Source organism: Pristiophorus japonicus, chromosome 2, assembly GCF_044704955.1.
Source record: "Pristiophorus japonicus isolate sPriJap1 chromosome 2, sPriJap1.hap1, whole genome shotgun sequence".
NCBI classification, from domain to species: domain Eukaryota; kingdom Metazoa; phylum Chordata; class Chondrichthyes; family Pristiophoridae; genus Pristiophorus; species Pristiophorus japonicus.
The window spans coordinates 173764375-173779549 of NC_091978.1; positions in this window are offsets into that span (position 1 = coordinate 173764375).

Genomic DNA, 15175 nt, shown 5'->3' on the forward strand with positions numbered 1-15175 from the left:
TCCCATCTTGGTGAGTGTTTTATCTGAAAATTTTAAACAGATAACCTGGTCGTCACCAGGTGTTAGGTTCTGGTCTACTTGTGCCGCTGTCACTCTGTGGAATCGAAGGTAAGGATTAGGTTAACAATATTCTTTATAGTCGTACCATCTCTATCACTTCATGTCCCTGTCTGGGCTGCCGTCGGTTTTGCATTTGAGCCTGCTGTGCTCGAGCCTGCACGATGACCCATCTAAATATTATCCAAACTCCAATCAACACCAATGCCACCATTATTCCTCCAAACATCGCTGTCTGCTTTAATGTTAGGTTGGGTTTGTGGACTACACCTACCCACCGTGGGGTACATTGGCTCTATTGCCATAGGTGATGGTGCTATGGCTGCGCACTGCACTATCCGTCTAGTCCCGTTTTTTAAAACATCTCTTCCAGCCTGTTTATCTTAACTTTTAACTCTTGACCAGCTAGTTCCGTTTTATTTTTATTCTGAATATCCCACCATTTCCTCTGTCTGTCAGATGAGTCTTTATTTTATTAAGAAATCCAAATTAATAATGTCCAGTATAAAACAGCTGTCAATGGAAAGGATTAACTCCTTTACAGGTTTGTAAGAAAGCCTGATGTCATTACGTGACTTCACGTAATCATCCGAAAAATCCTTTTTTTTTTTTTAAAAGTCTTTGTGCCTTTAAAACTTGCTTAGAAATTAGGAATCCGTTAACAGCATAAATCATTAATAAAGTGGTCATAATAAAAATCTTCTCATCAGGGAAGACGGCATTTTAGAGTAAACTCCAATGTTTTCTTAACTTCCAATTCAAGTACTTGCCAAATAATTTTTTTTTAAATTGATTTAAAACGAGACCACACATTTTTAATAGCAATTTTGTTTACTGAAATTAAAATTAAAAAAAAAAAAATTTCTCTCTCAGCACAAAATCTAAACTTCTGTGCCAATTCCATTTTCTATAAGAATTTAAAAATTCAGTAAGATTCTCTAATTCCCAGTTTTTTTTTCTGTGCTGAGTTCGCATAGCTTAGATCTTTTCTCCTCGTTATCTTCAAAACCCTCCTGCTTGTTTAGACTGTTCGGGACTTTTCTTCGATAAACACTGTCCATTTTGGAAATCTTTTCAAACTGCATTGAAACTTTCTCATAATTTAAAATTCGAATCCATGTAGTGTTTTTTACCTCTTCAAATTTTTTCTTCTTCTAGTTAAACCAATATCTTTTTCACAGCAAACATCAACTAGTATTTAGTAAGTTATGTCTTTTTCCATCACAAACACATTTGTTAATTTAAAATCATTTGTTTACTTTCAAAGTGGCGTCTTTATCTTTTTCTTTTCTCCATAACTGGAATGGAGTCCAGCTTTGAGGGTTTGAGGGCTGCTTTTCGTTATCTCAAAATGCTCCAGTTTCAAAGTCGTTAAAATGTCTCTTCTAAACTGCTAAAGCTTGCTGTTTTTAACATTTTTCAAAAGTTCCTTTTACACCTTCGCAGATAGCTCGCCACTCGCCCAGGAGTTTGACCTGATCAGATTTAATTTAATAATTTTTTTTGAATCCACCTCAGTATTTTGCTGTGCCTTCTCTGAATATCTCAAAATCCCAATTCAAACTTTGTAATTTCAATCTTTATTCTTTTTTTTTAAAACCACCGGGACCATGTATTTTTTATCTTTTGCTCAACAAACCTATCCTTTGTACATTTCCTAGCTCCGTAACTTATCATCCGAATAAATCCACACCTGCGTTTCTAACTTAAAATGTCTTAAAACTTCCCACATACAGGACAACATTACAAAGGGTTAAAAAAAAACTTTCACCCTGTTTAGAAAAGTGGGTGGAGCTAAAATAAACAGACACTTGCATTCCTCTTCCAACCAGGCTTTCAGAAACATGACAACATAAAAATTCATTCTGCAGTCACAAAATCACACAGGGACTCTCACTCAACGACCAGACATTTACAACAGTCTCTCTTCATTCAACAAAGCTTATTGATTAACTTCCTATGTTAATTTTACATGGGCTCGCAGTATCAAGACCACAGCCTTTTTTTCTCTTTGTCTTTCCATTCCTTCTCCCACCATTCCCGTTGGGCTGCTGGCAGGTCCTGAGGATCCCACCCTGCTCTAATCATTTTTTCGATTAGTTTCTTTTGTTTTTCCGCCAGGTGGTCCCCACTCGAGGTTACTTGCTTTCGTGGCCATTCCTGGGTAGGACTAGAACCGTTAGGAATCTACTCTCAGAGGTCCGCTTTCTACCTAGCGTAACTTGTAGTAGACCGTCTCCTGGCTACTGTCAGGTCACAAGTTCTGCTGTTACACAAACTTATACAATTCTTAAAACGCGTTTAAGCAATTCCCGCAGTGCTCTACGTATCCTTAACGACTACCTACCACCGCTCTGCCCGTTGGTCCGACCCTGTTCACAGGTTTGGTTTCCGTTGGTCGCTGTGCACCGCCTGGTCTCTGGGGTATATTTTTTAATCGTTTTTTATACTCACCCAGGTTTTTCCAAGGGCGTCCAGTGACTATGGGAAATCTGCCGACTACGCCACTGTTAGCGTGAATGTTTTCTCAAAAGAATCACTCAACACTCAGAGTCGGTTCCAACGCTAATGCGGCCTTTATTTCACCGGTGGGGAGAGAGCCTCTGGTTAACTCCAGGCATCCCACTCTCCACCGAACAAAGGGTTTCATGGATTTTTATATGTTTTACAACAGTTTACTACAGTTACATCAGCCTATTTCGGCTGGACACTATCCAATCATACTGATTATAGATTCAATTAGACCAATAGATAGAGTTAGTCTCTAAATGTAAAGTGACTCATGTGTTTCCAAGAGATGTGTTGCTAAGGGGTGTGTTGCTAGGAATGACTCATGTATCTTGTAACATGGTCCAGGCCCCCCTTATCTTACTGTCCTTGGGTGCTGTCTTTAGGTAGCCTCCTTATCTTAATCTTGTTACAGAGTCGTATTGTCCTAACATTCACCAGAACATTTTGTTTGAGGCCTGGCTGATTAGAGACATCTGCAAAGTTTGCTTGTTAGTCCTGTGTGTGGGAAACAACAATTATCAGTTTCCAGGAATGCGGTCTATTTCAGCTAACAGAAATCCCTTGAGGCTTCACGGGTAGCCATTTTTATGGCATTAGAGTTACATATTTAGTTCTAACCTTATGCTACAGGTGCCGCTGCCCTAGGGGAGAATTTTCACTATAACAGGACCATTTTAGATAAGTTAAGGACTCAGTCTGTAGTGGTGTACAATGCAGACTGAGAATTGACTAGATGTTTAGATAGAGTTTAAGGCTATGATTTGTATACCAGCGTGGATGTTGTTTGTCTTAATTGTCCTTGTTATACTGTGGTGTTCAGTACTTTTGTGCGATATTGCAATTGACAAAATGGGAAGAGTCACTAGAGAAAATTGTGATTCGGAAAAACAAACATTGATTGAGAAAAGAAACAGTAACTAATTGATCAACTACAGTTGGTTCGTGTCAATATATATATCACACACCCAGACTGAGCCCGAATTAAGAGCCTTTTTAGGCCACGTAACGGCCAGGAGAAGTGGGTGTAGAGAACTCATTAACCGAAAGGATTGTGAGATCAGAAACTGTGAAAAATCTTAATCATCCAGAATAGGTGCCGGAGCAAGTAAAACACCACCAAAGGGCACACCAGCCTATTTTATGCTCCAGAATTGTGGTCAGTCTTCAATTGACCACCTAAAAAATTGGGTAAAGTGGACTAAGTGTGAAAACAGGCCATTTCCACCTGATGGTTCATTTAATTTAGAAAGAATAACATGTCTAGAGGAGTGTCTTATAGACAGAGACCCAGGTAGAAGAGGTATCAAGAAAGTAATAGAAAAGGCCTGAGTTCCGATTCTTCGAGCCCACGTAAAATTAACAGAGGAAGTAAATCAATATGTAAGAAAAGAAAAAAAAGAGAGAAAACCTGATAGTGATGTATGGATCAAAAATCAATAGAGCCGGCCAAACAATAAGCTTTGTTGAATGAAGAGAGACTTTTGCAAATGTCCGTCTTTGAATGAGAGTGCTTGTATGATTTTTTTGACTGCGGAATGAATTTTTCATGTGTCTGAAAGCCTGTTTGGGAAAGTGGTGGAACTGTCTGCTGTTTTAGTTCCACCCACTTTTTTTTTTAAACAGAGTGGAGTTTTTTTTTAACCCTTCGTAGTGTTGTCCTGTATGTAGGAAGTTTAAGAAAGTGTGAACCTTATTGAATTACATTTTAAGTTAGAAACGCAGGTGTGGATTTATTCGGATGAGAAGTTACGGAGCTAGGAAATGCACAAGGGATAGGTTTGTTGAGCAAAAGATAAAAATACATGGTCCCGGTGGTTTAAAAAAAAAGAGAATCTACTTGACACGTTCACTTACTTGTCGAAAGACACGCAATCATTGATTACATTGGGTTGAAAAACATAAATTTAGTCTAGGAATGAGATAAAGAACGGGGATGGGAAGTTGTAATGCCTTTTTTTTTAAATAGCCTGCATGGGTCTCTCGAGACTGCAGGCTGGGGGAGTACGCTCCCATTTTCTCTTGTGTACAACCTTGACGCGAAAGCTTCTAGCTCAGTAAGAAGATTTTTAAATAAAAGATTGGCAGTACAATATTTGAATTGGGATTTTGAGATATTTCAGGTTATTCTCCTTGATAAACATTTTGGGTGTATTGGAAAAATCTTGCGTTTGGAAGCCTTTTTTAAAAATAAAATTACACAACCACTGCCTCAGAAGCTGTCGCTTAAAAGGTTGTAATTTATGAGACACTGTATCATAAAATCAAAGTTACAGAGTAAAAGATTGGAGTTTTTGATGTTCAGCTTCTAAAAACAGAAGTTGGGCACACAATTATAAAAAAAATACTTTGCATTCTATGATCTGTGAATCACTTCAAGCATAAATACTATATTCTCACAATGCTTAAAGAAGGATTTGGAATGAAGTATCCCAGATTGCTTTCCAGAATCTTAAACAGTCCCTCACTTCAGCACCAGCCTTAGGATTGCCGGATTACACTAAGCCATTTAACTTATTTGTCCATCACAAGTCGGGTTTTGCACAATCTGTTCTGACTCAATTGCATGGAGACAACGACCGATAGCGTATTTCAGTACCCAACTAGATCCAGTGGCACGCGGACTACCAGGATGTCTTCCTTCTTTGGCAGCAGCTTATTATGCTGTACAACAGGCTCAGACAATAACTCTAAATCATCAGACTATTTTGTATATCCCACACGCTGTCGAGATTTTACTTACTAAATGCGCCACTCAACACCTAACTTCTGCAAGAACTACTAAATATGATGTTGAACTATTATCAAATCCGAACCTTATCATTAAAAGATGTACTACCTTAAATCCAGCCACTTTACTCCCAACGGAAGACGACGGCGAACCCCATTCATGTGAAATGGTAACCGAATTAGTAACTAAACCACGTATCGATTTAACAGAGATACCATATGTAATCCTGATCTAGTGTACAATGTTGACGGATCAGCCTTACGAAATGATAAGGGCCAACCTAAAGCGGCTTATGCAATTGTAACCCAGTTTAATGTTGTCGAAACAGCCTCTCTTCCAGACTCCTTTTCAGCCCAACAAGCCGAATTATTTGTATTAGCTCGAGCCTGTATTCTGGCTGAAGGACAAACAGTTAATATCTACACTGACTCCAGGTATGCCTTTGGGGTAATGCATGACTATGGACAAATTTGGAAAATTCGCGGATACCTAACTTCTTCAGGAACCACCATTAAAAATGCAAAGCAAGTAGAAAATCTTCTGCGAGCCATTCAATGCCCCTTAAAACTCGCCATTATCAAATGCCAGGCACATACGGGCCAGTTGAATGAAATAGCACTTGGAAACGCCAGAGCTGATAATGCAGCTAAGTCAGCAGCTCTGTCAGAAAGGGGGGATGGCAGATTGTATTTTGGCAACTTGGTATGCACCAGGTATTTCAGCAGTTGCAAAACAAATCTGTGAAAATTGTGTTACCTGACAGACAATGAATCCAGGTAAAATGGAAAAAGTAGAATCTGCCTCCCACCCAAATCCAATGGGGCCTTTTGTACAGTTACACATGGATTTTATTGAATTATCTGTGTATGGGATTCAAGTATGTATTAGTTATGGTAGATGTGTTCTCTAGATGGATTGAAGCCTTTCCATGTAAAAAGACCAATGCCACTACTGTTGCTAAATTTTTGTTAAAAGGAATCATACCGCACTTCGGAATTCCAGCTAAGCTTTCTAGTGATAATGGGTCACATTTCACGGGAACTGTTATAAAAGAAATGTGTAAAGCATTACAGATCAACCAACGTTTTCATTGCAGTTATCATGCACAATCAGCTAGACATGTTGAAAGATATAATGGAATGCTTAAAAATAAGTTGGCAAAATTATGTAATGACACTGGACTAAAATGGGTAGAACTGCTGCCCTTAGCTTTGATGATAATGTGATTTGCAACTAACAGAACAACAGGCCTGTCACCACATGAGATAGTTATGGGACGTCCCCAACAAATGCCTTTACTGCATTGTTTACTGCAAAACAAATGGACATCCATAAAATGGAAGAAAATATGTTGAGTTATTGTATTGCACTAACCAAATGTATTTCCAGCTTTCATTCACAGGTAAAAGAAGCCCAAGTCGAACCAGCAGAAGGGAAGTGTCATAATCTGGAGCCTGGACATTTCGTTTACATCAAAATTTTTAAAAGAAAAAGCAGCCTACAACCAAGATTTGAAGGACCATACCAGGTCTTGCTGACAACTAATACTGCAATCAAGGTAAAAGAAAGAGCAACATGGATCCATGCATCCCATTGCAAAGGGGCACCCGACCCAGAGGAACAAAAAAAGGAAGAATGAATAAGGGACTGTATGGACTATGGGGACTGATAATACTGTGCTCAACAGGATTGTGCCTTGTGTCATCGATAGTACCTGGGGTACAGAAACATATCCCGGATAATTCAGAAGAGATCAGCAATCTAGCTGAATATATAAGGAAGGAGGTGTTAGAGAACAAACAAACTATTGGCTAGGGAGGTACTACCTTGTGGAATTGGGTATCTGGATGGCTGGGATCCCTGGGAAAATCCTTGGTACAGGGTTTAATCATATTCTTGCTGATAATCTTTGCCCTATACCTTTTGTTTATATTAGTTAAGTGTTGCTGCGCCAGGTTGGGAGAAACAATATTACCAACCGAGACCACTGATAGGGTTATGGTAGCAACAACTACTGAAGGTACTTGTATGGAAACGGAAATAGAGAGACTAAGCAAGATAAGAATGGATTAAGTTGTCCTTGCAAAGGACAAAAGGAGAGAATGTGGAAATTTACTTTTAAAGTTACATTTTCTGTTAAATGTACCCTTTTGTAATAAAACAAAATGGCATCTCGGTTCTCCCAGAAGCTCCTGCAGCAGACAGCCTGTTTCTGCATAAACATGCTAACCTTGACTGATAGCCGACTAATTTAGAAAAGCAGGAGTTATCTGTGAGTGAGGGAACCTTGAATTTACCCTCCCTAACAGAAAGAATGTCCTGTTAGAATTATACTCCCTGCTAATAACTGTTGCTATGCTAAACCTTAGAAATACTAGATAGAGGTTGTATAGATAGAGTAAAACATGGATGTGGTGTTAATTAAGTGATTAAAGAACTCCTCATCTGTATTTACTGACCGCAAGGGCAGAACTGATACACGTGATGGAACCATAATTTCTTTGTTTGTTCTTCTGTATAAAGATAATGTAATTTTGTACCTCTGAGGAAGTCTTCGCTGAGCCTTTGACTTGGCAAGGCTTTTCCTTGCAGTAAGTAAAACTATTAAAGGGACATCTACCAGAGCTGTTTGTGTCAGAGTTTCATATTTTTAGTTAAATTGAGAGTCGAGATTTCGACAATGGGCCACACGGGACACCCAAATCAAGTGCTCTACTCGGAGCACTAACATGGCAAGCGAGCCCCAGGTGGACAGAGGACCAGAACGTCAAGGACACTCTCAAAACTTCCTTGAAAAAGTGCAACATTCCCATCGGCACCTGGGAATCCCATGCCCAAGATCAAAGTGGAGAAGTATCCGGGAAGGTGCTGAACACCTCGAGTCCCTTCACCGGGAGCAAGCGGAGATCAAGCGCAAATAGCGGAAGGAGCGCACGACAACCCAAGCACCCCATCCACCCGTCCCTTCACCCACCATTTGCCCCACCTGTGACAGAGACTGTAGGTCCCGCATCGGACTCATCAGTCACCTGAGAACTCATTTTTAGTGTGGAAGCAAGTCATCCTCAACTCCGCCTAAGAGAAGACATCAACGATTTAGATTTGAATGTAAGGGAGTAGGATAAAGAAGTTTGCAGATGATACTAAAATCAGCTGCGTGGTTGATCATGAAGAAGATAGCTGTAGACTGCAGGAAGATATCAATGAACTGGTCAGGTGGGAAGAACAGTGGCAAATGGAATTCAATCCAGAGAAGTGTGACGTAATGCATTTAGGGAGGGCTAACAAGGCAAGGGAACACACATTAAATGGGTGGACACTGAGAAGTGTAGAAGAACAAAGGGACCTTGAAGTGCATGTCCACAGGTCACTGAAAGTAGGACAGGTAGATAAGGTGGTTAAAGAGGCATACAGAATTCTTGCCTTTATTAGCCGAGGCCTAGAATATAAGAGCAGGGAGGTTATGCTTGACTTTATAAAACACTAGTTAGGCTGCAGCTAGAATACTGCGTGCAGTTCTGGTCACCACATTGCAGGAAAGATGTGATTGCACGAGAGAGGGTACAGAGGAGATTTACGAGGATGTTGCCTGGACTGGAGAATTTTAACTATGAGGAAAGATTGAATAGGCTGAGTTTGTTTTCTTTGGAACAAAGGAGGCTGAGGGGAGGCCTTATTGAGGTGTATAAAATTATGAGGGGCCTAGATAGAGTAGGTAGGGAAGACCCGTTTCCCTTAGCAAAGAGGTCAACAAACGGGGCATAGATTTAAAGTAATTGATAGAAGGTGTTATGTCTTTAATACTCTTATGAATAACTCCATGAGGTCTAGTATTGTACTTGAGCTGTTGTGACCGTAGTCCCACTTATTGTAACTCCAGAGTGAGGCACAAGCATGGTGGGCAGCCTTTTATACTGGGCCCTGCACACCTATACAAGTGACCCTCAGGTCTCCCACCGCAGCGCCCTCTGGTGGCACACCTTATGTTACTATACAGTTAGTATACATGGTCTACATACATGACATCACTTCCCCCCCCCCCCCCCAAGTCTTTAATGTAAATTGACTCGTACATTGACGGTGACCTGGGCTTTGTTCTTCCTGGTTGACTATAATTGGAGGGTCACTTCTAGCTTGGGTGGGTTGGTAGTGAGATTTGTTGCCAGTGGAGGTCCCCGTGGTTTCTGGTTGTGAGTCCATGACTACTCCATTCTCCCCCCCACACAGAGATCATGCTAATGGCCCGTTACATGCAAGTTGCATTCAAGTTCATCACATGGGTTTTATATTTACATCTTGGTACATTTGTTGGATGGATTGCAGTTGCATTTCTTTTTGTGTGGTACATTTACATGATCAGTACAGGTATATCAGTACAGGTACACAAGGACAGTCTAGTTCCAGCACGGCCGGATGAGATCTGGGTCGTCTGGTGGCGGTGCAGCACCCCATGCTACTGGCTCTGTGGGCGAGGTGAGCTCATTTTGCTCGAGTTGTCGGAGGTCAGGGCTCTTGCCATTACTCCTAATGTTGGGCAGGCCCAAAGATAGCTGATGTGTCTGTGACCTCCCCTGTCCTTTTCGTTTGCACAGTGTCACTGCTGCTCCCTGGGAAGCGGTCTGAGTGAGTGAGCGTTTCGTCTAAGCGATGGTGGGGCTGTCTCGTCCTGTCTAGCAGTTCACAGGGGACTGCTGACTCGCTTTCCTCGAGGGCACCATTGTGAGAACTCTCTAGTTTGGGATCCTGGCTGGTCCAGGTCCCGTTCGGAGGAGCTGTTGCGGGTGACCCTTCGCTCTTGGGTATTGTCATGGGGGCGAGTGGGTTTGTGGGCTGCACCTTTTCCACCCAGATGGTGGCCGACTTTAGCTGACTGCGAGCATAGGCACAGTTTACTATTTCTGGCCCGTGGCGGTTCATGCCATTGGGTGCCTGCAATATTAAACCGATCTGAGGCAGGGTATCGCTACCGGTGCCTCTGCTCTCGGGGGATCATTTACTCTGCAGCTTGTCTACTTCTGTCAGCTGTGGGGACACTTTATGATACATCGTTCTTGTTCCCGAGGACGCAAGCTACAGCATTGGGTAGCCCGCTGGACATGTACATCATCGTTAGGTGTTCGCCCGCTACCTTGGCTGATTACAATTTGCACCTGACATCGCTCAACAACATTTTGCTCGTTACAGCTGGACTTTTACATTGGTTAGGAATTTCAAGCAGTTCATTCAAAAATGGCGGGTTGCTGGCTCCTTTAAAATGACCTTACTACTTTTACCCCAATCGTTTCCCTTTCGTGGAACCACGTGTCGTTGCTCCATTAGCGCTGCACCTCGTGGTTTGGACGCCATCTTTTCCCTGTCCATGATGTCGACTGCCGCGATCTTCTTTCCCAGGGATTCTGCCACTGAAGCTGGGAAGGTGCCCTCGGATCCAATCTTCCTCCCCAGGAATCCTGCCATTGAAACCGGGAAGGTGCGTTCAATCCATCTCGGCTGGATCATCGCCACGCAGTCGTGATGAGCGGTCTGTGCCTCGGGGGCTGCGCGGATCTGCTCTCCGGTGCCTGGTCCAACTGAAGGTGGGGGCTTGCTCTGCCTCTGATCATGGGGGACGTCGATCGCTGGAGGGATGAGTCTTCCCAGTTCCAATGAATCTTACCCATCCATCATCTTCCAAGTAGCGTTTGTCCATCACCTGAAGCAATCCACAATGGTAAATTGTGCGCCACGCCATTATGGGATACACTTACATCCGTACTACCAACAACTGATATCAGTTCCTTGGTGTGGGTGCGCAACTTTGCCTGAACCGGGACCAGCTCGGGTTGTTCAGCTTGATCGTTCCATAGCCTCCCAAAGGCTTTCTGGCTCATTACTGACTGACTCACCCTGTGTCCACTTCCATGAAGACTGGAACGCCATTTATTTCGACTTCCATTATCACTGGAGGACAATCTGTGGTGCAGGTATATATTCCATACACTTCATCCTGGAACTGAGCTGCCTCTCTAGCCATCTCCTCGTAATCCGCACTGGATTCACAGCCATCTGCTGATTCCTCTTCCACGTGATGAGTCACAGCTCTTTTGCACATTCCCTGGAGGTGGCCCTTTGTGCTGCAGCCTTTGCGCACATAGTTTCTGAACCGACACTGATGAGCCCTGTGATTACCTTCATAACGCCAGCATGGTGCTACTCGACTTATGTTTGCACTCCTCGGTGGACTCTGAGTTAAAGGACTCGGAGGCCTGTACGCTCTCTGCCCTGGGCAGATTCACGTTCAACAGTTCTGCCTGTGAAAGTCGCCATTCTATTTACAGTACTTGCCGGGTTTGAGTCCTGAGTGAGTCATCATCTGCTTGAGGCTGCAGCTTGAGGTCATGAACATCTGGCTGATGGCCTTCTGCAGAGTGACGGTGGTTTCAGCAGACAGTAGCCTGTGAAGAAGGGCCTCATGGCCGATACCAATTACGAAGACGTCCCGCAACACATCGGTAAGGGATGCGCTGAATTCACACGGTCCTGCCAGCCTCTTGAGGTCGGCAGCGATTTCCTGGCCCTCGGGGTGGCGCGGTACATAAAATCGATGCCTGGCCGTGAGGATGCTCTCCTTCGGTTTGAGTTGGTCCAGAATTAGTACTTTCAGTTCCTCGTATGACTTGGTCGTTGTTTTCTCTGGTTCAAGCAAGTCCCTGATGAGGTTGTAGACTGCGGGCCCACAACTGGTCAACAGGATAGCTCTGCGCTTATCTGCCAGCGTGGCCGTATCATCACCTACCAGGTCATTTGCTACAAAATATTGGTTGAGCCACTCCGTAAAGGCTTCCCAATCTTCACCCTCTGAGAACTTTTCTAATGCACCAACGTTAGTCATTTTTGCGTGAAAGTTCGTAATCTCATCGCCAGTTGTTGCCTTTAATACTCTTATGAATAACTCCACGAGGTCTCGTATTGTACTCAAGCTGTTGTGACCGTAGTCCCATTTATTGTAACTCCCGAGTGAGGCATAAGCATGGTGGGCAGCCTTTTATACTGAGCCCTGCACACCTATGCAAGTGATCCTCATGTCTCCCACTGCAGTGCCCTCTGGTGGCACACCTTATGTGACTATACAGTTAGTATACATAGATTACATACATGACAGAAGGTTTAAAGGGGAGTTGAGAGGAAATTTCTTCACCCAGAGGGTGGTGAGGTTGGAACTCATTGTCTGAAAGGGTAGAAGAGGCAGAAAACCTTACCACATTTAAGAAATACTTGGATTTCCCCCCCGACCTCTCTGAGCGCTCAAAATGTGTACAACACCTCCCTTCGTGTTCCGCCGCCTGCTGCAGGGTCCAGATGGCGAAAATTCTTTAGCAAAGCGCAGACTATTCCCCACCGGTAACTTTCCTGTCCCACCTCCGTTTTCGCCCCAAAGATAGAAATGCCTAAAATCCAGCCCTATGATTCAAGACGCATTCCAGGGAGTTCAGCACAGAATCCAGGCTGATGTTCCAATGCAGTACTTTTGAAGAGCTGCACTGTTGGAAGTACTGTCTTTTAGATGAGACATTAAACCGAGGTCCAGTCTGTCCCCTCAGGTAGATGTAAAAGATCTCATGGGAATCTTTTTGAAGAAGAGCAGGGGAGTTCTCTCTTACACAAAAGCAAAATACTACAGATAATAACACTTGAAATCTGGAATAAAAACAGAAAATGCTGCGAATTCTCAGTAGGTCAGGCAGCATCTGAGGAGAAAGAGTTAACATTTCGACCTGAAACATTAACATGGTTTCAGTCCCCACAGATGCAATCTGACCCGGAATATTTCCAACATTTTCTGTTTTTATTTTAAGGGAGCTCTCCCTGATATCCTCCCTCAACCAACACCTAAAAAATGATTATCTGGTTATTATCACATTGCTGTTTGTGGGACGCTGCTGTGCTCAAATTAGCTGTATTACAAGTTGCCTACGTTACAAGTGACTACACTGCAGAAGTACTCTATTGGCCATAAAGCGCTTTGGGATGTCCTGAGGTTGTGAAACATACTGTATAAAATGCAAGCTTTCTTTTTCTAGGTCTGCAGTGAATCAGCCAGGCACCATAAGAACATAAGAAATAGGAGCAGGAGTAGGCCATTTGGCCCCTCGAGCCTGCTCCGCCATTTCTAAGATCGTGGCTTAACTGATCTTGGGCTCAGCTCCACTTCTCTGCCTGCTCCCCATAACTCTCGACTCCCTTATCGTTCAAAAATCTATCTATCTCCACCTTATATATATTCAATGACCCAGCCTCCACAACTCTCTGGGGCAGAGAGTTTCACAGATTTATGACCCTCCAAGAAGAAATTTCTCCTCATCCCAGTTTTAAATGGGCGATCCCTTATTCTGAAACTATGCCCCCAGTTCTAGATTCCCACACGAGTGGAAACATTCTCTCTGCATCTACCTTGTTGAGCCCCCTCATTATCTTACAAGTTTCAATAAGATCACCTTTCATTCTTCTAAACTCCAATGAATATAGGCCCAACCTTTCTTCATAAATCAACCCTTTCATCTCAGGAATCAACCTAATGAACCTTCTCTGAACTGCCTCCAATGCAAGTATATCCCTACGCAGTACACCAGATGTGGTCTCACCAAGCCCTGTATATTTGTAGCAGGACTTTCCTGCTTTTATACTCCATCCCCCTTGCAATAAAGGCCAACATTCCATTTGCCTTCCTGATTACTTGCTGTACCTGCAGACCAACTTTTTGTGTTTCATACACAAGGACCCCCAGGTCCCTCTGTCCTGCAGCATTTTGTAATCTCTCTCCATTTAAATAATAATTTTCTTTTTTATTTTTCCTGCCAAAGTGGATAACCTCACATTATACTCCATCTGCCGGCTCACTTAGTCTGTCTATATCCTTTGCAGATTCTTTGTGTCCTCCTCACAACTTGCTTTTCCACCCATCTTTGTATCATCAGCAAACTTGGCTACATTACATTTGGTCCCTTCATCCAAGTCATTAATATAGATTGTAAATAGTTGAGGCCCCAGCAACGATCCCTGTGACATCTCACTAGTTACCATTTGCCAAACGGAAAATTACACATTCACCCCAACTCTGTTTTCTGTTAGTTAGCCAATCATCTATCCATGCTAATATATTACCCCCAACCTCGTGAGCTCTTATCTTGTGCAGTAACTTTTAAGTGGCACCTTATCGAATGCCTTCTGGAAATCCAAATACACCACATCTACCGGTTTCCCCCTTATCCACCCTGCTCGTTACATCCTCAAAGAACTCCCAACAAATCTGTCAAACATAATTCCCCCTTCATAAAACTATGCTGACTCTGCTTGACAGCATTATGCTTTTCCAAATGTCCTGCCACTGCTTCCTTAATAATGGACACCAGCATTTTCCCAACAGATGTTAGCTAACTGGTCTATAGTTTCCTGCTTTCTGTCTCCCTTTTTTAAATAGGGGTGTTACATTTGCAGTTTTCCAATCCACTGAGACCTCTCCAGACTCCAGGAAATTTTGGTGGATTGCAACCAATGCATCCACTATCTCTGCAGCCACTTCTTTTAAGACTCTAGGATGCAGGCCATCCGATTCAGGGGACTTGTCCAATAGAGTACTTTTTCTTTAGTGATAGTGATTGTTTTAAGTTCCCCTCCTCCCTATAGCCCCTTGATTATCTATTATAGGGATGTGTTTAGTATCTTCTACCGTGAAGACCGATACAAAATATTTGTTCAAAGCCTCTGCCATTTCCTTGTTTCCCATTATTAATTCCCCAGTCTCATGCTCTAAGGGACCAATGTTTACTTTAACTACCCTCTTTCTTTTTATATACCTGTTGAAGCTCTTATGTTTTTATATTTCTTGCTAATTTACTCTCA